Below are 27,715 nucleotides of genomic sequence, written 5' to 3'. Positions count from 1 at the left end.
TTTTTTTGCATTTATTCATCCTCTGTCCTTTCACCCCGTCTCCTTCCTTCCCTCCCTTCTTTTCTTTATTTCTTTGAAGAAATATTTTATAGTGAATCCCAGGAATCTTATTATCCATAAATTACTCCAGTATATCTTTAAAAAGAAATAAGAATCTTAAAAGCCATGACACAGCTAATATAATTAATCAAGATTTCTCTGTAATATCCAGGTTATGACCAAATTACAATAATTCTCTGAGGCAATAAGAAATCAGTAATATTTATGTGTACATAATATATGCCAAACATTATGCCAGGGACTTCAATATAAGACCTCAATTAATTTTCACACATAGCCTTTGCATTTAGCATTATTAATCACACTTACTAGTGCCAGCAAACACAGTCTTGAAAAGGTTAAATAATTAACTCAGCCACATAGCTATAAAATGTATAAGCCACATTCACAGCGATCTGTTAATATCTCTCTAAAAAAAAGATTTATTTTATCCTGGTCCTTTACAGACCCTTGTACTAGGGTATCCCTCATACTCTCTCTAAACTACTTCCTATAAGATTTAGATAAAATTTAAAGTGTATCTCTGGTTGGAGAATAAAAATTACAGGCTTCAAATTAAAAACAAAAACAAAACAATAATCAGCTTGAAAATATTATTTGAGATGATTACATGTTAAAACTTTGATTCAATGAATGAATATTGGCCTAAATTAAAAATGCCACCTGAACAGGAAAAGTACCTCCCAAAATTATCAACACCACCACCACCAAAAAAAACCAAACCAAAACAAAAAAAAACAAATAAAGATGATTACTCCTGATAAATCCTAAGCAATACTGATGTAAATCACATCATTGTTTTGGATGAGAATTGGGTGGAAGACGTTAACTACAAAAGGTCAAAAGGGAACTTTCTGAGGAGGTGAACATAATTCTACAATTTGATTATGGTGGTACTTTCAGGGATGTAACAGGATATATATATTTGTCCAAAATCATTGAACCATCCACTTAATATCTGCATTTTATTATATGCAAATCATACCAAAATATTCCTCTACCTAAACACAGGGTATGGCTAGAATGTCCACTGACTTTAAGGCCAATTGATCTACATAGAAAATGAAAAACAAAGCCTACTGGAAAACACAGAGCATACTGTTCCAAATGAAGTCATCTGAATTACCGTAAATCCTCCACCACTTTTGGAACTCCAGTAATTAAGAGAAGAAGGGAGAGAAAATTCATAACACAGTGGATTTTGGAATTAAAGTAAAATTAATAAAGTATACAAAACTCTTGCAAAATTGTTTAAAGTGATATAAAACAGAAATAATTGAAATTTTAAACAAGCATGTAAGTAAATGCATAAAGTAAATAAATATGAATTAGTTATGAGTGATAAATAAGTATATAAGTTAACTTTTAAATAATCAGAATTGATAATTTAACGGGAAAATATAATTTACTCTTAAAAGAAATAGATAATCTAATAAATGAAACTAACAAAATTATCAAAACTCAGAAGTGGTATTCTGAGTCATATGATTTTATTGGCAATTTTGTTTTAAATGTTTAAAGATTAATAATTTCTGTAAATATACCTGATTATAGAAAATACAGAAAGATTATGGATTCAGGTTACGATGCCAAAAGAAGTATCTCTTATTTGAAAGTAGATATAAAATATAATAATCAATAATATCAAAATAAAAATATAAGCAGAGTTATGTAGGTTTTCCAATAAAAATGTGACACATTAATATTAGAAAATCTATCAATATAATAAGCACATCAATATATTTGTTTTGAAGGGAGAATCTAAGCCTATAGTTCTAATTCTAAGAATCTATATTAAGGAAAAGAAATGGAAATGGAAAGCCTGGCTAATACTTGGTAAAAAATCTTTCCATTCATTTTATTTAAAAATAAGAAGCTTCAGTTCTGATAATTGCAGAGTGGTTTGTGTAAGATTTATCCTCCAATGAAGAATATTATAAACTCTGGAAAAAATATACGCAGGTAAACACACACACATCTATTTGAAGTACTAGAGAATGAACAAAAGCAAATACAATATGGAGGGATTTTGTCCTTTGAAAGAAGGGACTTCAGCAGGTGAGATATTTACTTGCAGTTTTCCCGAAGGAGATTCACCTGCTTACATTATGCAGCATTTCAAGAACTCAAGTAGAAAACTCCAGATTTTAAGATATTGCAGTTTTAACACTGCCAAATTAGAGTGCCTTGGTAAATATCTCATGCTTTGCATCAAAATCTCAAAATAACCATGCTACAGGAATAATTAAATAGATCAGCACTAACAAAGTATAAACTCAAGCCTTCACAACTTAAATGTGATAAGGCAGCATACTGATCTTTCACTGAACAAACATAAGCATTGTTTAAAGAAAGATAACAGATTAAAGGATCTTTATAACAAATCATTCATCATGCTCAATACGAAATAAAATTCACAAGATATATGAAACAAAAAATAGGAAAATGTAACACAGATAAAAATGTCTATAAAAGTAGACACTGAGATGACCTATATTTTGAAATGAACAGATAAAGACTGTAAAGTAGCTATTACAGATACATTCAAAGACAGAGGGAAAAAACATTTTAATGAGTTACTAAATAAAATATAAGCAGAGAAATGGGAACAATAAAAATAATCTCAATAGAAGTTCTACTGTTAAATACGTAATATAAATTTTTTAAATTTCAAAGATAAGCATAAACAAGAGATTGGAGACTGAGAAATTAATGTTTAGCAAGATTGTTGAAGGCTGAACAATAGTCAATAAACAATCTGAAAAGACAGAGAGAAGTAAGCTTGGAATAAAAACTTTAGTTACCTGCATTCTAACATACATGTGACTTGAAGCCCAGAAGAAAAAAGAAAGAGACTGGGCGGAAGAAATAATTGAAAAAGTAATAGTTGAAACTTTCACAAATTTGGCAAAAAACAACATACAGATACAGAAACTCAGCAAACACAAGCAAACAGAAATGAAGAAAACTACAAATAGACACATCATATTTAAATTTCTAAAAACCAAAAATAAAAGGAAAATTGTAAACACAGCTGGAATTTAAAAAAAATATATATATATGGGAATAAAAGCATGAATAATGTCTGGTTTATCATCAAACTCTATATGACAATGGAATAACATATTTAAAGTGATGAAAGAAAAAATAATCAATAGCTCTCTATTTGCCAAAAAAATTAAATGGAATTTGATATACAGACATGTTCAGATAAATAAAATCTAAGACATAGACAATAGGCCAGTTTAAAAAAGTGCAAAGGAAAATATTTAGACTGAAAGAAAATGGTACCCAGAGGAAACTCAGATATATAGAAAGAGAACCAGAAATTACGAATGTGTGAATAAACATAAAAATCGTATTTTATTTTCTTAATTTCTTTAAAAAGTAGATACTTAATTTAAAAATTATAACACAGCATTGTAGGATTTATAATATGCCAACAATAGCAAAAGAATGTGGGATAAATAAATTTGTATTGATATAAAGTTCTTTGTGCATAAAAGAATAAAATTTTAATTCTAGGAAGACTGTGAGAAGGATGTGTATTATTAATCTTACATGAACCATTATAAAATACAAAAAAGTACACCTAAAAAGTCAGAGAGATTCAAAATAAAATTTTTAAAAATTACTACAAAAGAATTCAGTGAAGAAAGGCGAGAGATACAGCAAGAGAAACAATAAAAGCAGAGACCAGTGAAATAGAAAACAAATGACAGAATAATTAAAACAAGTCAAAAGGTCTTTCTTTGAGAAGATTAATAAAATGGATATAATAAAAATGAGATTCATCAAGAAATCAAAATTAAAATAATGAGATAGAAAGATTTAAAATTATCAGTTTTACAAAAAGGGAATTTCACTACAAATCCTTAATAAAGCAAAATGATGAATACAAAATGTCACAAGCTTTTTGCTGTATTTTACTACTCAGACAACTGATTCTCAAAGAAAGGTAATTTTGCCCTCCAAGGGACATTAAAAACAATGTCTGGAGATAGTTTTAGTTGTCACACTAGTGAGGTGTTAATGGTATTAATGGCACACGGTGGACAGAGGCCAGGGACATCACTAAACATCCAACATGTTCAGCACAGTCTTCCATGACAAATAACTGTCCAGCCTAAAATATTAATACAGACAGATGAGGTTAAGAAACACTGACAAGATCAAACAGATAAATTCTTTAGAGAACACAGCTGATCAAAACTGACTCAGTAATAAATAGAAAAACATGAATATTCCAAAGTTTATTAATGAAAAATGTAATTCATAGTCAAAGTATTCCTACCAAGAAAGGTACAGTCCCAGGTGGTTTTAGTGTTAAATTTTATAAAACATATAAAGAAGAATATTATTCATATGCTAACTTTTCTGAAAAAATAGGCAAGAAGGAACACTGCCTAACTAGTTTTATGAAACTAGCAAGATTCTGGTATCAAACTTGACAAAATAATTGCAAGAAAAGAAAATTAAAGACCCATGTATTCCCCAAGAACACAGACATAAACTTCCCAAAGTAAATATCCAACATTATATAGCAGGGATAACATATCATGACCACATGAGTTTGTACCAGGGATGCAGGGTTGGTTTAACGTTAGAAAGTCAATCAATGAAATATATCTTACTAGCAGAATAAAGAAGAAAAGAAAACACAGGATTAGCTGAATAAATGCTGAAAAATAATTTGACCAAATTCAATACCTATTTATGAACAACAACAAAAAATGGCTAGCAAATAACAAACAGACATCATGAAAACCCTAAGGATTGCATTATACTTAATGATAAAAATGTATGCCTTCTCCTTAAGATTTTAAGAAAACAAGATTGTCTACTCTAATTGATTATACATGGTATTGTAGGTCCTAATCAATACAATAAGGTGAGCTAATGAAAAAAAAGTCACTAAGTTTGGAAAAAAGAAGGAAAACTCCTTTTTCTCCCTATACATGATGTGATTAGGTAGAAAATTATGAAAAATCTATGATAACAAAGCTCCTTTGAAACTCATAAACAAACTCTACAAAGTCACCACATACAAGGTCAATATAAAAATCAATTGTTTTTATATTTTAGTGCAAACAACTAGAAAATGACACTTAAAAGCAATCTGTTTTATACCAATAAAAGAAACATAAGATACTGAGGAGTAAATTTAACAAGAGGCTTGCAAGACCTCTACACAAAAAGGAAGCGATTTTACGGATAGAAAATAAAGATAACCTAAAAAAATTAAAAGATGCTCCGTGCTAATAGACTGGAAGATATAATATTGTTATGAAGTTATTTCTCCTCAAACTGATACATAAATGAAATATAATCACAATAAAAAATCTTTATAGACTCTTTTGATAGAAAATGACAAGTTTATTTTATCATTTCTATGGAAAATATGTAAAATAGCCAATACATTCTTAGAACAAAAACAGATTTGGAGAACTTGTTACTTTATTTAAAGGTGGCCTACAATATTTGCAACACATAGTACTGTAATGGATTAAGTATAGGCATATATCAATGGAGCAGAATATAAAGACTAGAAATAGATATACATTTATGTAATCAGCTAATTTCTTCCCAAGGTGCCTACAAAATTGATGGGGAAAAGGAAGTATTTTTCAGTAAGTTGTGCTGAAAAACTAAAAAACTTATAGAAAAAATTATCTTAACCTCCATCTATATTTATATCTAGTTGTAAGATAATGGTTGTTTAAAAATACTCTACACTGAAAACTATAGGACATTGATGAAAGGACTTGAAGACAAATAAATGGAAATATATTCTGTGCTCATGGATTAAAGGATGAATATATTTAAAATGTCCATACTACCCAAAGGAATCTCCAGATTCAATGCAATCCCTATCAAAATTCCAATGGCATATTTCACAGAACTAACAATCTTCCAGTTAATGCAGGAAAACAGATGTGCGGCATGAGAAGGGCTGTGCCCCGAGTCTTGGTTGAGCCCCTGGGACGTGCCCCACCAAGTGTGGGTCCTTAGTTTTGCACAGGAAATAATTCAAGAGCGAGCCACAGTTGAGTGAAAGTAAATTTATTCAGAGAGATACACTGAAAGGCAAGAGAAGGGCCACAGGTGTGGGGGTTGGGTGCTCAGATTAAAAGTAGGTACACATTCCATAGACAGAATACGGGCAGTCTCCTAAAAGGGAGAGAGAGAGGGGCGGCCACTAGGCATGTTGTTGTCACTTTTTATGGTCTCAGTAGCTTCACAGGCCTACAGGTGGGATTAATCCAACTGCCCTGGGGAAGGGGCTGGGATTACCTGGAATTGGGCCACCACCCATTCTTTGGCCTTCTGCGGTTAGCCTTGGGGCTGTCATGATGCCTGTGGGCATGTTATTTGATCATGCTGTTACAATGAGCATATAATGAAGTTCAAGTTCTACTAGAAGCTAAACCTCTTAATGCTCAAGGCCAACTAGGAGGTGAATCTTCCACCATTTTGGTTGCTGTCATTCCTTGAGTGGCTGTGCCCTGCCCCCTTCCCTCCTGTCTCAAGGTTATAACATAATTAAGTCATGAAGATATAATGAACAGCATGGCAACTACAATTATTAATACTGTATTACATGTTTGAAAGCTGCTAAGAGAATAGATCTTAATAGTTCTCATCATAAGAAAAAAATTCTGTAACTGTGTATGGTCATGGGTTTTAATTGGACTTATTTTAGTGATCATGTTGCAAGATGTACACATATTATATGCCTGAAACTAATAAAATGCATGTCAGATCTCAAAAATATATGTATAATATTCTTTCTTAAACATGCATGGATTTCATATACACATATATTTCATCTAAAATCTACTAAACTTAACAACTATTAGCAAATACAAATCTATGGTTACGTTACCAGGAGATAAAATAGTACACCCACCTCAGGGCAGTGTGTAATAAATAGGGAAAGGGCATCACTCTTTTCACAGTAAATAGAAATACTTTGGTAAATTATAAAACTCATATTTTGTAGGGGAGGAAAAATAATTTCTACTCTACCTTTCTAGTTTCTTGGCTAAGACCACCCCCAACCCCTAGTAATATAAGACAAATTAACAGAAGAAAAACAAACAGAAATTCAGTAACATGTGTATCTACCTCCTGTATACATGGGAGATATCCAGGACAACTGAGCAGCTTCCTCCTGAAATGTCCCAACAAACCACCTTTGTCATCATTGCAAGCGAAGGATAAAAGGAGATACTAGGGGAAAGGGTGGTAGTGGCTGTGAAGAGTCAGCAATGGGAGGTTCTCAGGAAACGCACAGTAAATAAGAGTGTGCTTGTTATGCAGATTTTAGTCCATGCCTTCTTCACTAGTGAAGAGTTTCTATAGTTTTAGTCATCATCCTTTTCCTGGTACAGAGAGGAAAACATCTTTACGAACGGAGATTTCGTTTATAAATGTAAACGTCTCTTAGAAAAAAATGAACGTCTACTGGGTTTTCAGAGCTATTCCCGTGCCTGTGGGTTCTTAGAAATAACCAGCCCCCAAAAAGCCTTATGCCAAAGCCAAAGAGGCATATTTTTAAGTGGCAATGAAAGAGTAGAAAACTAATTAGATGGCTATTGAGTTGTTCAGGACTGTACTTTTAGCTAAATTGATCTTATAACTAACAGGCTCCCCTCCCTGTGAATTCTTTTCTTAGAATAACTTATCCTTTAACCCTAGAGGTCTTGAAAGAAGGTCATGGACTGAACCTCAAGAAAATGGGCAGATCCTTCTAAATTCCTTCATAACAACAACAACAAGTTCTTATCAAGATGAAAAGAATGCAACACCCTGTAAAATGCCCTGATTGTTTATCACCTTCCCATTTTGTTAGAGCAGGCAGACAGCTAGATATGAGCAAAGGGGGACATAGACCAAATGACAGGAGTTGGGCAAAAAGGAGGGACACAAGCCAAATGCAGGAAACATACAAATGCCCAGGGGTCCCTCGGCAGAGAAAGAAAAGCAGGAATCTTTGGGCTGATAGGGGCCACACCTTTTGGCCTGGAGACCAACAAAGAAAGGTCAGAAAAGGCAGGAATTTCCAGTGCCTGAATGTAACCTTTTGATCATTATGCCCTCATTTCAATAAAATTAGCCTTACAGGTCAGAAGTACCCATCATGCACCGACACCATGACACTTCTGATCCAGACAAAATAAGGATAAAAATCCCTCCTCTCTTTGGGAAGGTGGAGTTGGGGTGATAATCAGGAAATGCGACCCCAAGCCCTTCCCTCCTCAATGAATATTCCACCCATTCCTTTTGCACCCTATGTAACTAACTTGCCAAAGAAACTCAGGGCAGCCGCTCATCTGAGCCTGCCCACTCTCCCCTAGAGAGAGATCCTCACTTTAATAAATCTTCACTTTACTTCTCTTAACCTCTGCATCTCGTCTCTGAATTCTTTCTGGGATGGGACAAGAACCTGGAACACTAGTTGGATCCACCAGGAACAATTCCATCCATTTTTTTTCCATAAAACCTCAAGACCCTTTTGCCTGGCAGAGCAGTAAAGCTGTTCTTTTCTATCCTCCTTGAACTCTGCCTCTGACTCTCAATTTGGCTATTGGGGTTCAGAGGCTGATTTTCCAGCAACAGCAAATTCTGCTCCCCTTCAAAGACATCAGACAGCTGTGGGAAAAAAAAATGGCTAGATGAATGAAAATTCTGTAGAAAGAATAACTGTTCACTGAGCTTAGACTGACAACCAATCTCTTCTTTGAGGTCTTTTGCTTAGTCTCAGTAATGGGATGAGATTTGGGGTTGGTCATGGCAGAAAGTATATATTGGAGGAAATTCCATCACCTTGGGGAGATGGAACTGTTTTAAAACTCGATCCTGGTAATGAATAGATGAACTTACATATGTGGTAACATTGCCCTGAACTACAGGCAGGCAGGCAGACACAGACACACAGACACACACACACACACACACACACACACACACACACACACACACACACACACACACTAGATTATGTAACATTGCACTGAACTACAGGCAGGCAGGCAGACACAGACACACACACACACACACACACACACACACACACACACACACACACACACACACACACACACACTAGATTATGTCACTGTGTGAAGGAAAAACCAGGCTGGTCTGACATAACTCATAAGTCTAGGAATGTGAAGGAGAGGCTGGGCTGGTCTAACAAGATAACTCACAAATCTAAGTATTGGAATACTGATCTGAGTTCTGCTGGACTAACTTGTAAATCTAAGTTAATTGGTGTTGGTTTGCTGTTTCTGTTTTTTGCTAGCCAGCTGGATTTTCAAAGATACATATCTGACTTTGGAATGTGGGTTTGCTGCCTCCCCGCCTCCACTTTTGTGATGATGATGCTGCTAAAGCTGTTCCATGCCTATTGGCCGAATACCCCAAGCTTGTACTTTACCCTATAAAACCTCATGCGCATGTCTTGAAGGTGCTCAGAGCTTCGGAGCAGAAGCCCCTCTGAGCCCGCCGGCGTAATACATCTGAGTACTCCAACCCTCCGAGTGGTGCTTGTTTCTTGACTGGCCTGTCGTTTCCGTAACAACTGTCAGTTTCTTGGTTGTAATATAGTACTACAGCTATGTTACCTAAGGCAAGTTCCTGTGCCCTATGCACAGTGAGGCCAGAGTTTGGAGCAGAGAAAGGTTTCTTGCAGGGCCAAGCAAGGGGAACTGGTGCCTTGTGCTCAAGAATTCTGAACTCCTCAATGGTTTTCAGGGAGAAGTTTTTAAAAGGCAAAATTTGGCTTGAGGGCTGCAGGGTGTGTGACTTTATTCTGATTGATGGTGGTGAAGTAATAAGGCAGCGTTCTAGGAATCTTCTGCTCAGCCTGCAGTCGCCATCCTCCACCTGGGTGGGGGCCTTACTTCCTGCAGAAGAGCTCAAAGATACTGTTATGCATATCCCTTGGGGGGGAACCAGGACCCGGCTTTATTGCTGCTTTACTGTTTTTTGACTGCTTCTCCTTTGTTTCTGCATTTCCTCTCATCCCTAATTAGGAACTGTTTGAATTTGCCCTTTGGAAATCAGGGAAGGTCTAGGAGGCCAAAGGAAGCCTACTTCTTACAAACAAGAAACAAAGAACAAGGATAGGGTTTGTACCTGGAGGGCCCCAGAGAGTCCTGCTCAGTTTCAGCTGCTCTTTTATAACCACTTCTACTTTTGTCCAGTCCATCTCTCTGTCCTCAACCCCTGGCATTAACTGATTTGTCCTTGACGTCTGTAATTTTGTCACACTATTTTTCCATTGTACTTCTTATGATAACATTTGCCTTTACACCATAAATGAAGACAAAGTTGAATCAAATATTATGTTATATACTTTGTTCTTTTCCTTGGCTTGCAATAACATATTGGTATGTCGTAAATTATTATATTTGATGTGCTCCTTTTGTACCACGTGCACTATGAATGTTAACCTCCTTACCTATAGCTTTAACACTGCATTCTGAACATTTTCATAACTACACCTTTATCTAGATCCTTTCTTCTGAGGCCTTGACTGTTCACCATGTGGCCTAATGGGTCTCTTCATAGTTATTCAGACATAGCTACTCCGAAATTGAAACCGTCACCTACCCTTCTCTTCTCTGCGCTCGTTTCACACTCCCTATTTTCAACAGATTTATATAGTCTACTGTCTTTATGCCAAAGAATATGCCTTCAATCATTATTATGGGTCTCAGTTTCCTTCCATTTTTGAATATGTCACCAGCTGAAAAGTGGCTCTAGAGCTAATGGCTATCTTTCATCACATTTAATCTTTTCCGAAGGTTAAGACTGTGGAAGAATGACTGAGGAAGAATGCTACTTCTTCTATGGCAAACCCTTTACTACCTGTTTTCTACTTTTAGGTTTCTCATTTATGAAATATCTCTAATAAGATGTTCTACAGAATGGAAACAAAATGTATGCATTTACTCAAATGCTATTCAGAAATGCATTTCCTTGCCCTGAATGTATATGATTTGAGGTATGACTGCTGTACTGTCCATTTGCTTTTATCTCAAATGCAATTTGTTTTCATCAAGAGCCTGCAATCCTATGCTGACTTTACCTCACCTTTACTTTCCTTTTAAAATACTGTAAAATGAAAGCTATTGATGGCTAATGAAATGCTTTGTCTTAGTTTTAATGATGGAGAATCAAAAGAAATTGGTGAAAGAAGAATTGCATAATTCTAAATAACAAAGTACCCCCCCCCATTACCCAAATGCAAAAGTGAGGGACTTGGAGAGGCTTTCAAATACTACCTATTAACATAAGCACAGGTACATTAAGGAGTTAAATATAAAATTTGAGAAAATGAACAACTTTAATAGGCTAAAATGTTTTGAAAAAAAATCTGAATAACTGAAAATTGAGAACACCTGTGGGCTAAATTAGCCTTGAGAAATACTGGGCTCCATAATTATGTTATCAAATATTCCTTCTTTAAAAAGTCATAATAAGTAGTGAAATTTTGTATTAATATATGCATTTAATATTAAGAAACAATTTAAAAGTAATTTTAAGGAGAAAAACATTGAGACATGGTTTAAAATTATCTAATATGAATTGTATAATAACTAGATTGGCTGGGACATTTTCTAAAAATTAAGGAAAATATTAAATTCCATCACTGTATTTGGAGGATAAAAATATCTCATTCAGAGTTTTATGAAACAAAATAGAATAATAAAAAAAAAAAAGACCATCAAAGTGAGTTGGAAAAAGAACTCAATAGATATTACCATGTCTGCCATAACTGAGATAATTACCCCCAATTTTTGAAATAACTTATTTTGCTATCTTTAAAATTACTGTTGTATCTGTTGTATTCCTTTACATTTAAAATAATTAAGTGAGCAAGTATCGGCAATCCTTTTTCTGTCTAAAATAGTCAAATCATTGCTAAATCACTGTAATTATTTTTTACGAGATTTGTTAGAAAAGATAGCTGAACTGTTGGACTATTATACCTTCTTTATTGGAAGGAAGTAGATTTGAGTATATTCAAGTTATAACTTGCAATACTATTGCTAGAACTTATCATTGTTCTACTTTTATAGTTTTTAAACATTTCTTATTCATGTCACGTTTGTTAATCAACTTTTCCTAATTTAATATAATTATGCTTTAATCTATATAGACATCATCACGTATACACAAGCACAGAAAAACAGCAAAATAAATGTGCTTTCATGGTCCAAATTTATGCACATCCTCTGGTTACATGCAAAGAATGTTTGACGTGGAATATGAAACAATAAAGTAGTTGAAAGCTGTATTCAGTCAGAGAGGTAAGGGTTTGAATTTTGCATCTACCACTTACAAACTGTCGTCAATAAATTTAATGTATTGAGCCAACTACTTCATCATTTGTAAATGTGAATAATATTAATATTTTAATCTAAAGACAAATAACATCAACAAACAGACAGAGACTTAGAAAGTATGATTACTATGATGGCAACACTAGGTTGCTGTGAGGAGTAAAATAAAAATATCTAATTTAGATTAGTTCAAGAAATTTTCTCTCAGGAGGTGACATTTATATGTTATTCATCCTTTGATTGCCATTATTAATGAAAATTAGATCTAGTTACTTGGATGTCACAGTAGTTGACCTTAAACAAATGGACTGCCAGTTATCTCTCCAGCAAAATAAAATGGGTTTATTTGGGATCTGCAAGGAATTGCAATTTGGGTTGTGCAACCATGGCAAGCCGTATGTGAGCCCCATGCAATAGGGAGAGAACTCTTTTAAAGACGGGTAAAGGAAGTTGGGACAGTTAGAGTAAACAAAGAGTCCATTAGAGGAACTGAGAGTTGGAAATACAGTGGCTTTTCGTTGGTTGAGCTGTGACAGTCTTTCATTGGCTGAGCCCTTGCCAGGCAAGAAGAGGAAATCTTTCTTCTTCCTGTTGGGCTCTATTCCTATTGTAGGGCATGAGCACTCCCTCTTCTGGCCTCCCAACTATTTTTCAATTGAGACTGCCGTTTATTAATTTTTACACAGTACACATTTCTCAGAAGACTCTAAAATAAAATAAATTGAAGGAATTTTGGTTAATTTCTTAAAATTAAAAAGTGTCTCAGGGTAAGCTCTTTGTGATAGTATATGAACTTCATTCCTTTATGGTTTCTCTTTCACAGGTCACGAGTCACTTCAAAATTCCTCAATAACATTGTTCTTTTTGTTGCTAATAACATTAATATAAAGATATTAATAATCAGCTATATCTGGAAGACAATTCAGCAAAATTGATTTATATCAATATTATTTAAGATAAATCACCAAGTTTCCTACTTGACTCAAAGTCAGTTTCAGTCAACACATTTCTGAAACCAAATCATAAGGTGGAGAAGCTAACATGATAGATCAGTATTTCTCCCCACCTTGCCAAGCACCTGCTTCAACAGCAGTAATAGATTAGCTAGAGAAGGAGCAGAGAAGACAGAAGGAAAGGACTAGCTTTTCACTCACATGAAAAAGCATTACTTAATTTGAGGAGCTAAGATTTACTGGATAATAAAAAATAACATCATATGAGTGTTATAGAGAATGTACCCTTAGGGAAACACTGGGAGATTAAAATATTCTTTGGATAAACCTGTGGGAAAGTATCTGCCCAAGTATATATGACACTTTAAATTCAAATTAAGAGAAACAGAAAATTTGCTTATTATAAAAATGGAGGAAAATGAACAACAAACAGCAAAGAGCATTGATTTAAGTGATCATATCTTCCAAATTTCGTAAGTTCTTTTTACATACAGATATTTATATAAACAAATCTGTAAATGCACTGTTTTTACATATTTAAAGATGTAATTAAAACATTTACTATAGCACTAAACTGTCTTGAGGCTGAGTTGAAAATACAGTTAGCCTCTGTCCACATAATTTCCAGTAATCTGGAGTGCAAAATAGGTCATGTGTTTGTTGTATAGCCCTCCCTTCAGCCAGAGTCTCAGATTCTCTCTTTCAGGTGCCATGAGACAGAGGGAAATTTTGTGTCTTTTAGAACCTGCCTTCCAGATTGTTGTATCGCTCAAGCTCTCAGAAAACTTCGCATGGGGTAAAACAGCCATGTGCTTGGTTGGGGGTACTTCTGATTTCAAGCTATCATAATAGCCTCCTCATGAATAGATCTTCTACACTAACGATTTGCAAGTTATCACCATTGGGGGATAGTGGGTGAAAGGTGCATGGAATCTCTCTGCATTACTTGTTATAATTACATATAAATTTACAATCATCTCATAATAAAAAGTTTAATTTGAGAAAAAGCATGAATATACAGACAAGAAATTTTTAAATAGCAAAGCGTATGTGTATTTGCTATATAAATATAGATCACATATAATTATTATATATACATCCAAAAATTACCCTTAAGGTTTTCTCTATGAATACCAGTCTTATTAAGCAAATGATTTAAGTAAACATTATACATTCCTTTTAGTTGGGCCACTATCTTTGTGTATAGTTCTTTGAACTGGGTTAGAGTCTAATATTAAGAAAAAAAAATCAGAATACATTTGGAGTATACATATAGGGAAATATGATATAAAATTCAATAAATCCCTTTGTGATACTTACCTTTTGAAATGTAATAAAGTTTTAAAATTATAATAACTATAATCAATGTTCATTAAGAAATTATAATAAAAATACTTAAATTCACAATGCTGGGAGATTAGAAACTCAAATTGCTAACACAAATATCCTCTATATTCTTAGTAGCAATATATTGCATTTGGTAGCTACAGTACGAACACAGACATCACAGCAATCTAGGCAAGACATTTAAAATCATTATGTCTAACTCTAGCTACAGCAGGCCCATGTTGAATTGCCCTGTTAGCCACTTTTCTTCCATAGTTCCCTTGTTTACTTGCCCTTGTGACTATAAGCCTTTCCAGTGAAACCTGAGAGTCTTCTACTGGATCACTGAAATCCATTGCCATTCCCAGAAGACCGAGAATGCTCCATGGTTTTCTGCCTAAGCCATCTCATCTTTCTACTAACCTCGTTTCTTTGATGGTTTGAATGTCCTCTAATCTGCTTTAGCAATTGCTAAATGGGAAGTTATTTCATGACAAGTGTTATTGAGTGGTGCTAATAGCTGGTGATTTTCAAGTCATTTAAAGACCTATATTGGGCACAGGGACTTACCAGTATGCATATTGTACATAGTATATATGACAGCATATAAAGAACCAGCATCCAGTGGACGGGAACCTGTGATGTTAATGGTGTATACCAGCTAATTGTCAGCCCTGATAGTAATGATAAAATTTATTGATATTAACTATTTCCCAGGTTTTAAACCTCTTAAATTGTTATTCCTCTTGAAAGTACTTGCATTTCAACAAAGGTTTTCCAAAAACTTAGCATCTTCTCCTGGGAGAGGTTCTACTGCCTGATAGGGAGAACTCCTGGGACAAGTATGCTTTTTAACACTCCTCATATCACTCTCTATAAATGGTTCCTACTCTATCTAGTTCTAAGTAATGGTCCTCAACTTTGGCCTTGCACTAGTAAATATTCCTCAGGTATGGGGAGTATTAAAAATTTTTAATGCCTAGGCTACGGATCTGACCAATTATATCAGAATCCCTGGGGGTTTCATTAAGGCATCAGTATTTGTAAAACTCCCTCGAGTGATTCCAAGGTGCAGTAGAAGTTGAAAAACTGTTCTAAATTTTTTCCTGACACCTGAAGCTCATTTTCACGATGTCATTGTCTTGGAAAGTTGTGATAAAATTACTTTACAGGTATCTTTATTTTCTATATATTGTTTCACCTAGAATTTTTTACATGACAAGAGTTTGTCTATACTGATTTGCAAACATGTGTGTGTGTGTGTGTGTGTTTGACCAAAATATTCTATCAGTGTTTCACAGGTGATGCACTATCACACACTCATGATTGAAATAATAATTTTTCAGTTAAATCATATCTTCATATTATTCTATATTTCTTCCCCCTAGTTCCAAACAATGCACTATATATTTTAGAGATTCAGTTGATGCCATAAAAATCTATACCACTTGCCTTTTATTTATGGATTTATTTATGGATGCTTTTGCTGAATACTCACAAGTTAAGAAAATTTCAAGGCCTAGTTGAGAATTCTCTTCCATGTCAGCATTTTCCACATATGTAAGAATTAAAACCACGACACAAGGTCCATGAGTGTGATTCAATGGAAGTCCTCCTCATAATAGAATCTCTGAAATAATTCCTTCCTGTGTTAATAAATATGATTCTCTAATATTTCCTAGTATTTTTCCTCCCTATTTACTTCTAAGCTACACTTTTATTGCCATTAGTTTCATGGAGTTTTCACATTATACTAATAGGATTTATTTTTCTCTCACTTCAGATGTCGTCAGATTTGGAATGGCCTTAATTCATGATTACTTTTGTTTTCCAAAACAGTGGTTTCTTTTAGGTCTTGTGGGGAGGCAAGTATATTTTATGCAACCATGCTAAAGTGTTTGAAAAATTACAGATTTCCTAAACATTCTGATTCAAGTTCAAGTGATTCTGAGACCATGTTCACAGAAAGAGAACTTTTAGTTTGAAGTTCTGATTGGCAGTAGTGAGGATGAAAACTGGAAGGGGTGGAGAGGAGCTAACTTCTACCTTCTCTAAAGGACAGGAGTTTGATTTTTGTTTTTTTAATTATTATTATATTTTTATGTAGTTTGTAGTTCAGCTATTTCTCAAGTTAAGAGAAATGTGTTCTCCCCCCACATTTGGCATTCTCTTAAATGTTTGGGTAGACATTTTATAACTTTTTCATATGTGCTTCAGAATGTGGTACACAAAATTGAAAAAAAATAATACAATTGATGTGACCAGTACAATGTACTGTCAAATTATAATTATTTGAAATCTGTATGCCAGTCTTATATGTGTATTTTCAGAGCCCTGATGCTGGGATACAATTCTCCATGGCTCTCACATTTCTGCATGGTTTGTAAACAAAGGTGCTATCTGCCCTTTTGGTCAAGATTACTTTTCCAAGGATGTTTGTATAGCAAGTAAGCTTTGGGAGATATTATATGTGCTTCACAGCCAGAACAGGTTTGTTTACTGCTCAGTATAATAAAAATAATGTTTCCCTCTGGGACAAAGGGCAAGTTTGCTTACTGTCCAGTACAAACTTGGTTTCTCTATCAAAATGCAACCCATTTCATGTTCAGGTGCCATCCAGTCCTTTTTTCCTCACCCTGTGGGAACTGGACCTTATTAAAATCTCAAAACAACTCAATGAAATAAGTACAGTTAATATTGCTTATTTTCCAGATGAGCAAACTGTGTTATAGGACAATGGGAAATATTTGGTCTGATCAGACAACTAGCAAGTGGTTAATCTGTGTTTTGATATAAAAATTCTGACACCAGAACCCATGTTCTTAAGAACGTAATTGTCACCACTATTATTTTGTCTCTTAACCACTTACAGGAAGCATAAGTTCTACTCTTTCTGGACTTCAGCAGTATTTATTTCTCCTATCCTCTCTGTTTTCATCCTAACCAATTTCCTGCTAAAACCAGATTTAAGGATTTCTTTCCAGGCAAAATATCTCTTCTACATGCTAGCTCCAATTTCATACAATAAAACATAATTTAATGTATAATATACACCATAATATAGTAACAATGAAATATAATTAAGTATTCGTAACCTCTTGCTGTGACAAATTACTCCAACATTCAGTATTTTAAAACAACAAACATTCTCTATGTCACAATTTTTGTGGACCATGAATTGGGGCGTGGCTTAGCTGGATGCCTCCAGCTCAGCATCCCTCACAAGGCTGCAACCAAACTACCAGCTGGGGCTACAGTCATCTCAAGGCTGGCTGGGGGAGAATTTACTCTCAGGCTCACTCATGAGGGAGACTTCAGGTCCTTGCTGAATTTTACATGAAGTTTACTCTAAAAAATTTACTTTTATGACATTTTGATTATTCTAATAGACTTTGATAAACTCCATTAGGTGAACTTAATGGAAAAACTACTTATTGGAATATACCACATATTAAACATAAATTTAATTATGCAAAAACATGTCTGGTGCCAAAGTACACACAGTCAAGGAAAATAAACGAAACAGGGGTGCAGATAATTATAACATGAACCTGACTCTAAGAAATACCATAAAAGATGTATACTTGAAATAAAATAGAACTTCAAAGAGATTATTCCCTTTTAAGAGAAATGAAAAGGTACACAGATAGTCTGTAATAGATAGCTATTGGTCAGGATGTTACAAATACTTAGGAGAAAACTGGATATATCTATCAAAACCTTATCCATTTTTCTTCTGCTCCTCTATTACTTCTTATTCTTCCCTTCCTTCTTATTCTTTAGATTTCAGCAATCCAATATGCAACATTAAGGATGCAATGTTTCTAATAGTAAATCAATGATTCTCCTGGAGTTAGAATATTTAGTGAAGCAGCAGACTGACTTAATTCAATTCTAATATATCCTGATTATCAATGTAAAGATGTACTTCCTTTTTTAAAAAGTATGCCATAGCCATTTAAAATTTGTACTTTAATAAGTGATTTTGACATTGAAATTTTTAATAAACTAAAAATTGAAAAATTTTATGCTCACTTAGAGCACTACAATTTTTTAAAAAATTATATAGCTTTAATTTTATTGTATGGTATTTTTACTTACACAACTATAAAAGTTAAAATCCATGTGTAATATATTTACTTTGTATTTTTAGTATCTAGACTATGATTAAGCCAAGCAGATGCTTTAAAATACTTAAAGAATACAGGAATAGGAAATAAAATTATTAAAACAAATGTTGGCACATATTTCAGTAAGAATTTTACTCACTTAAGAATAAAAACAATTTATAAAATTATTTTGACAAAAATAAACATAAACATTTGAAATTCTGATGAGAAACAGAAAAGTACTGTTGGAGTTTTCAGTTCATCACCCAACTGACTTTTGTGACTTTAGCAGCCACTTGGTAACATACAAAGAACTAAGTATACTTGGGTTCCAGGGTCATGGTCTTTGACTCCACAGCAATGACATACTCAAGAGGCATTATATATTTTATTCCACGACAGAGCCATGCAGTCTGCAGGAATCAATCCCAGTACCAACAGCTGTTAGTTTTGTGGCCTTTGGCAAGTCATATCACTTCTCCAAGCCTGATTTACCTCACCTATAGTAAGAACTTCCTCATAATGCTATATGAGATAATACACATAAAGTTCTTTGCAAACTAGGACATAGAAAACACATAGTATATATTAGCTGCAATAATTAGCCATTAACAAGATACTTTTTGTATTTGCTAAACACATGGCTTTTCTCATCCCACATTCTTGCTCATCTCCAAAAGAATGTTTCAACTCGACGAGAATAAAATGTGTATGTGTAATGCTAAGGATTGCCTCATATATATTAAATTATTGCTTGAAACTGTATATTCAGTTTAGCTACTGCTATATGAGCTATAATTCTTACATTTCCAATCTTATATGCATATAAATGTATGTGATAATTCTTTCCTTGATAAAAAGATTGCATGTAGTGTGCCTGCAAATAGAGAATCATCATTCAGGGGTATTCAAGTTATGCAGAACTCAGTTCACAATTTCTTTTACAACTGTGACTTCATTCTTCAGGTAGCTGGCCTTATGAACGATACATCATATATCATATGTACCCACAGTTGATCGATGGCCTCATTCACCAACAATTCAAATTAAGATAATGCAGTCTAAGAGTTAAGAGGATGAATTGATTTGACAGGGCTCTATTAAATCAATTTAGGCTACCATAAAAGTAGCTGTAAAAGAATTTTCAGTACTTTATGGTTGCTAGAATTCTATGACCAGTATCTCTTGAGAAAACTGTAGTTTCCTCTAGATCAATATATAAATCTGTGTGGTATTCCAAACTCTATTTCTGCCACTTTCAACTTAGAGGCCATAGGCTTTCCTTCAGCTAAAATCCAATAGAATTTAATGCCTTTCCTATCCAAGATTCTCGAGGAATGCACCTTCTGGAGAACTGAGGCATGTTGTTCCACCTATTTTAGCAGGTGTTCAATAAACTTTTCTGAATTATTCTATTTACATTCCTATTCACAAATGACTGTATTAAACTATAGACTTAGCTGAGATTGTAGATTTCAATAATACAGGCTGCAAACTCAAATGCCAACAAGGTCCCAGCAAGTAACACCCATGATTAAATCACTTTCTTTTTAATCTAGATGATCTTTTTTGTCTCATTTAAATGATGATAACTTCCCATCAACTTCTTTCAAGTGTTATCAGACAGGAAGGTGGGCCCAGTTTTCTCAGATATGACATCTGAAGATATGCCATATGTCCCTATTTTTATGGGAAGTATTTTAAATGTTATCCAGAAGTAACAAAACAAAAGGGTGCAGTTTGATAGTGGGTTTTTTTTTGGGCGGGGGGGATGAGGAGTTTTGCTAAAGCAAATCAGCTCCCAGTCCTGCAAATGATGCTGGTTAATAAGACTTTATCTCAGTAAATTGACATTCTCGTGAGTTTCCTGATTGGCATGCCCGATACTGTCTTTCCTGAACCTCCGACTTGATATCTTGAACACTACAACCAGAAAAACTCAACCTCAAAGTATGAATATTATATACTGAAAACTCATTAATAATCCTATGCAAGTAGATCACTTCAGGTCGTAAACGGGAGGAAAAAGTAGTTTGCAAATTAATGGTTTTCAATGAGAATCTGAATTTCAAAACCTTACTAGAAAACAAGTATGGCAGAAAAAAAGAATTTTGGACACGACAAATAATATAATATCCTTCAAAGCCAACACTTCTAGCACAGGTTGGAAATTAATTAAACAAATGGGAATGACTGTAAAGTGTTGCAAAGAAACCAAAGCAAGCTTTTCAGCATTGCATATAAGGACCATGAGAATTCAGTTTCTTGGCAACATCAAATTAGCAACCCAACCAGCCCCTGAGTTCTTCCCTGAATACATTATGATGATAAACCATTAGAATAAGAGCATATGGGTCTCATCTACTCATTTCATAAATACATATTTCTAGGCCATTCAATTTGGTACTGTATTCACAAACCTCCCCCAGAAAGGGCCTCTATTCTTGAAACAGCTGACTCTGACAAAAACATAAACATGGGTGATGTGGAGACTTGTCTTTATGTCTTCTTTCTAATACTATTTTTCTAACCTCAGAATAATTTTAATTTTACCTGAGAGGGTTCAACTTTATATATGCCTGCAAACAAACAGCATTATTTGTCTTCTAAATTTATGAGAGGTTGGTCAGATTTAGAAATTTGTTAGTGATTACAAGACATTTTCTGTGGGGGGACAATACATGTCAAGAGCAAGAGTGTTCTAAGAGAGTTAAAATGTGGGTAATGATTGAGAGAGGCTGCTTTCAGACCGTAGCTCTTCTAGAAGTCTGGAAGTTCAAGAAATGCAAAAGGCTAGCTGGATGGGTTCTTTTTGGGCCTAATAAAATTCTTAATTTAGATCCTAATATTAGTATGTAATAATATAATAAGCAATATAAATGTCTGACAAAACATGGTATGAGATATGTCACACTGATTTTCCATAATCAGTCAAAATTTAAACCCAAATCCCATTCTCTACAGACTGGTGGAAAGGGAATCTCAATAACTATTTCCTCCATCAAGCAAAGGCTTGTTTAGTCTTGAGCAGGGAATGATGTCCCAGATTTTCAAGCAACTGGGCCACTAGTCTACAGGTGATGCTTTCCTTGTCAAAGTCTGTATCATCCCTTTGAGGTAGGAGGTGGTGATACTTCATAAAAAATGTGGATGAGGAAGCTTGTACTAAAAACCATCTGAAAATACTTATTTAGAATTTCAGTGTCTTTTCCTCTTGAATTAACAGGTGTTTAGTAGGATATGTCTTATACTATAAAAAAGTAAATGCTACAAATCAGCCACTATTTTACTTGGTGCATGACACATTTATTCACTAACCAATAATTAGTGCACATCTGTTTTGTCACAAGCAAAAAAAAAAATCCTTGCACAAGTGGATTTTTCTGTTTATAGTCAGTAAAAGCAGAAAAATAATGTTAATCAAATATATAAGAAAATATACAGTAAATGAAAAATGTATATAAATTATGAAAAACTGTAAAGACAGTATGGAGTAAAAGAGAACAGGAGTGTGTGCAATGAGATATAGGACAGAAAAGGAAGCTCTCACAGAAAAGATGACAGTTGAGCAGACACTTGAAGATGTGAAGTAAGTCTTGGGGATGTCAAGGAGAGGATTCTGGCTAGAGGGGAAGTAAGAAAAAAGGCCCTAAGGCAGGTCCGTGTTTGATAGAGTCAAAGAATATCAAGGAAGCAAGTGTAGTTTTGATAGGAGTAAGCTCAGAGGAGAGTTTTGGAGACAAAGCCACAGTGATATTGAGCCAGATCTTGTAGGACTCAGGCACCACTGAAAGCACAGTGGCTTTCATGCTGTGGAGTATGGGGAGCTATTTGGAGGGTTTTGCCATAAGGATTAACCTCTCTTGATTTGTTTTAAAATGGTTGCTCTATGGACTGTGCTGAAAATAAACTAGAGGTGCCAAGCATGGATATGGAAGTCCAGCTGGGCTTCTGCACTAATCCAGATGAGATATACTGGTAGCAGCAGAGGTGGTTAAAAGTGAGGATGGAGCTCACAGAACTTGCTAATGCATTGAATGTCAAGTGTGAAATAGTGATGGAAATAAAGGATGGTCCAAAATTTTAGCCTGAGCAACACGAAGTTACAGGAAGAGAAGGGATCAGTTCAGGGCATATTAAGTTGACGCCTATTAAACTTTCAAATTGAAAGGTCTAATAGGCAGAAGTTACTCAAGCCTGGATTTGAGGGAAATGGTCTGGACTGGAGATACAAATCTGGCACACAACCAGATTTCTGTATGTTTACTGAATCAGTGAGTGAATATCCAAATGGATATAAGTTAATTCCACAGTAGCATATCCAATATTGGATAGTAAATAACAACATTGCCGTGTGCCAAGCTACTGATGCTTGGTGTTGCTGGTTTTATGTTTTTTGATATTGGCCAAGAGTTTGTTTTAACAAAATATAATGGAGAATGTCTGAATCATGAGCAGGAAATGAATCTTTAACATCTCTGACTCTAGCCTTAGGATACACCCTGAGAGATGGGATTAGCAAGTAAAATGGTTTTGAAGCAAACTGTCAGTATGATTTTCACAGAAGAAATATCAATTTATAGTCCTACTAGGAGAGCACAAAAGTTCTTTCCACACCTTGATCAGGACTCAGTTTTACTGCTCTTGTTTTTGCTCATTTATCACTAAACTGACAAGGAAAAGTCATTTATTAAGGAAATAGTTGATGAGGACACTTTCTTTTCTATAAATACTCATCAAATGTATAATAATATATATCTTGAACATCTCATGCTGCCATAACAAAATATATTCACTGGGTGAGTTAAGCAATAGAAATTTATTTCTCACAGTTCTGGATACTAGGAAGCCCAAAATCAAGGGGTCAGCTGATTCAGTTTCTGGTCAGAAATCTCTTCCTGGCTTATAGATGGCCCACTTCTCACACTGTGTCCTCACCTTGGGCTTTCTTCTGTGCTTGCACGTGGACAGGGAGAGTCCTCTCTCTTCTTCTTTGTATAAAGCCACTAATCCCATGTGACGGCCCACCCTCATGACTTAATTCTTTCCAAAGTATATATACTTTTATTGGCATGTGGAAAAGACTCTAATTACTTCCCAAAGTCCTCATTTCTAAATATCATCACATTGGGTATTAGGCCTTCAACATATGAATTTTGGTGGGACACAAATCTTCAATCCATAACAGTGAATAAAAGTAAAAAGATGAACAAATTTGTCAATGATAACACGATAGAAAAGCAAAGAGGAAAGCTGGATAAAGTACGATTTTTCTGAGCTTTAGACTAGAATTAGGCAGAGGGCCGTGATCTTATTTCTAGAAGGGAGATCAGGGATTTAGAGAGGCACATAGGCAGAGGAGAATGACCACTTCTTGAAATCAAGGGTTTGTATGGAATGTCTTGAAATTTCTTTCCACACATTTGTAGAAAGGTTAGGAAAAGCCTGTAATTAATTATAGTCTGTGGCTCTGGCTCATATCAACCTCTTTACCTAGGAAGGTGAGAACAGTCAGTCTCTAAATAGGAACACAATACATTGTTTTTTCTCTATAGTCTGCCTTGTATCTTTTGTTTGTTTGTTTGTTTATCTATTTTACTGTGAGATGCTCATTTTTTTCATAAAAAAATTTATCTTTGAGGTATGGGACAAAGCTGATTTGCATTTCTTCTTCTGGGAGACAGAGGATATCAATGCTGGATTGTTTAAACTAATTTCTTTCCATGAGTGTTTTTTAGATCACTGCATGATATATATTTGGCCCAAAACAACTGGCTGAAGACTCACTTGTTCCTATTTCTCAGAGACTCTGCCCCCTACCCTTCCTCCTGTTCTGATGATGGCGGGGATTGAGTGTGAGTGATTGAGTATTCAGGAAATTTAAAATTATAAAAACAGCCCTTGAGAGTGTTTAAAGTTATAAAGTTGAGTAACTTTAAAAATCCAGTGTTTTTGTAGGAAAATGAAATTGTTTTGCTTTTGTTTTTGTTGTTTTATATGGACACCCACCTAAAGAAACGCTGGAGTTTTAGACGAACTTTGGATAAATGCAGCTCATCACTGTGAACTGCAGTCTGGCTTTGGGGAGAGCTCTTCATTGCTGTAGGGTACCTCCTCATGTCTTACTCACCCCTGTGGCAGGTTCCCCACAGGAGTTCAGAGTCACCCTTTTTTTCCCTACTCTTCTAACAAAAGGTGCTATAATAAATATTAAGCAGGTGAATTTCATTCTTTATAATGTGGGCACTTTGACAATATTTCATCAGATGTATCACTACTGAGGAGTGCTTTCTCTTTTATGTTATCACTGTGATATCTGAGAACCTATGCTGAATAGACCTCCAATTAGTTTCAGTAGTGTTTGTGCCATTGCATCCCCTCACACGTTGATTAAGAGTTGGCTCTTGTTCCTTCCACTTTCCCACTCCACACACATCCATGAAAACAGAAAACAGACCTGCCTCTATTACAGCCCCACTTCCCATGCTCAGAAAGCATTGCTTCAGTCAAGAAAAGGGATTACTGAAATGCAAAAATGCTTGTGTAGGGTGAGAACTGAACTGGGGAGAATACTTGTCTAGGGGAGAACTGAACTTCTTCTGAATTCTGCTCTCATTGTAAGCTATCAAATAAAGTAATACAATGTTTTTCCCTCTCCACAGTCTGTTTGAGAAGGAACACCCCCAAGCTGTCCCCCATTTCCCAGATGTCATCTCCCATTGACAGGAAAACTTGAAAAACACAACCATCATTTTTAAACGCATTCCTCCTATCTGGTGACCCACCCTCCCGACCCTCACAACAGGGTGGTTAATTCAGGGAGAAACACTAAATGGATTTATGAGTTATACAGTGTTCAGTACAGGCAAGCTCGTTGAGTCATAGCTAAACCCTGCTGTCTGTGATGCACGATGATGAGGAAATGAATCATCTCAGTGCAAAAGATGAAGGTAACTGTGTCACAAAGGATAAGGTTCATCCTTTTCATGAGAGCTCTAAGTTGACATGTACTAAGTCAAGCACTAAAATCTTTTTTTTTTTAAATATCAACTCCACAATACATGTCATGTGGGTGTTGGGGTGGTGGCTTATTTTTTTATTTTTTGATTCATCTGTCCTCTCACACTCAAGATAATCATGCCACAATAAAATTATAATCATCTCATTTTGTTTGTATTTAATTGGATGGCATTTCCAGCGGAAGAATTCTGAATTTCAGAGACAATAAATTGGGAACTGATTTAAAAAAAATTCTCCCTCAGAATGAATCAATTCTCTTTCTCAGTGAATAGTATTCTCCTTGCCAATAATCCTAAAGTATTGTCAAAACAGACAAATAAAAGTGCTTCAACAACAGCTAATATTTCTAGAGGGAATCATACCTGAAAACTGCTTTTGTCTGCATCCTAACCAAAAAAAAAAAAACAACAACAACAACAAAAAAACACTGCATACTTCTTGAAGAACTTTCAGAAAGTGCAGGAAAATAAAAGAAAAATGTCAGTTATGTGAGGAAAGTACTTTTAAAAAATAGGTAATACTATTTTATTAAGCACAGAATTCTGGCTTCAATTCCTCATTTTAAGAGCCGAGTAAGATCACAAGGGAGCTTTAGAAAATAATGTGTCGCTTACTACTTTCCCAGTCAAGTCCTTTCCTTAGTACAAAGTGCAATCTTTGGCAAAGGGAAGAAAAAATGTAAAATGCTAAGATCCAGGTTCTTAGGAACATATGCACAAGGTTTCTTAATAGTTAATTTTCCTTTCCTTTATTATTGTTGGTTTTCTTCCAAAGGGCACAGCAGGATTTTGCAGAATATTGTTCAGTTCAGCATTAACAGAGCACCTGCTGACAAGTTTAAAACATTAAACCTAAACTTTGAGGTTCTACAAGTAATTATTAGCAATAAGTTTTCTTACATTTTTAATACAGTTGCATGCTAATGTGTGCGTAAGCACGTACGTGTGTGTATGTGCGCATACATCATTTGGTGCAAGAACACTGGATAGCCTCCTGTGCTTTTACTATTATAGATTTAATAACAATTTACTAAGTAATTGAAACCATAGAGATTTCTGAACAGCTGCATTATTTAATTCCATGTTAACATAAACTGAAGAGTGCTCATACTCTATCTTTAGATAGTTCATAAATCAGCAAGCACAGATGGGCACCTTATGGAGAACAGCACCCTGTGAACTTTTGACTCTGCTCTATGACTCAGCAAAAAAAAAAAAAGAAGAAGAAAGAAATAAAATAATTCAACAAGCCCTTTTTTTTCCCCCTGAGAGAACCTAGTACATGACAGTACTTGGCTGAATCACAAAGCAGAGTACATGGGGTAGGATTGAGAATTTCTTTGTGCTATGAGGATGCTAATCTTTTACGTTAAGTCTTCAAAAGGTAAAGAAAATGTATTACAATAAAAAAAAAAAAAAGGAAGAGAGGGAGGAAAGGAAGGAGGGAAGGAAATCCCAGAGAATCAGGTGGCAACCTGTATACCATTACTACAAACCTCTGATGTGCTACCTGCCAATCTCTACATTTACGCCTTGATAAATCTGCTTCATTTTATTTACTGCTCGTGAAATAGGAATTATCAGTATTTGTTGAAGTCTAATTTTGTTCCTTTTAGGACTATGTTAACATTTTCCTTATGGTGATTTTGTATATTCCTTTTTAAGTGTTTTTCTAATATTTCAATAAAGATGTAAAAAACCAATAATTTATTTCTTAACATTTAAACATTTCTTGTTGCTGTTATAGATGGGTTTTTCTTAAGCATATGTCCTCTGTTTATTATTTGGGTATATAAAGGCTCTAGATTTTTGTATGTTAATTATATTTTCTGTCACATCACTGAATTCTTTTATTTTTTAATTTCTTTTGAGTATTTGGTATTTTCCAGGTA

The sequence above is a fragment of the Vicugna pacos genome, chromosome 15, assembly GCF_048564905.1.
Source record: "Vicugna pacos chromosome 15, VicPac4, whole genome shotgun sequence".
NCBI classification, from domain to species: Eukaryota; Metazoa; Chordata; class Mammalia; order Artiodactyla; family Camelidae; genus Vicugna; species Vicugna pacos.
This window is presented reverse-complemented; position numbering follows the sequence as displayed.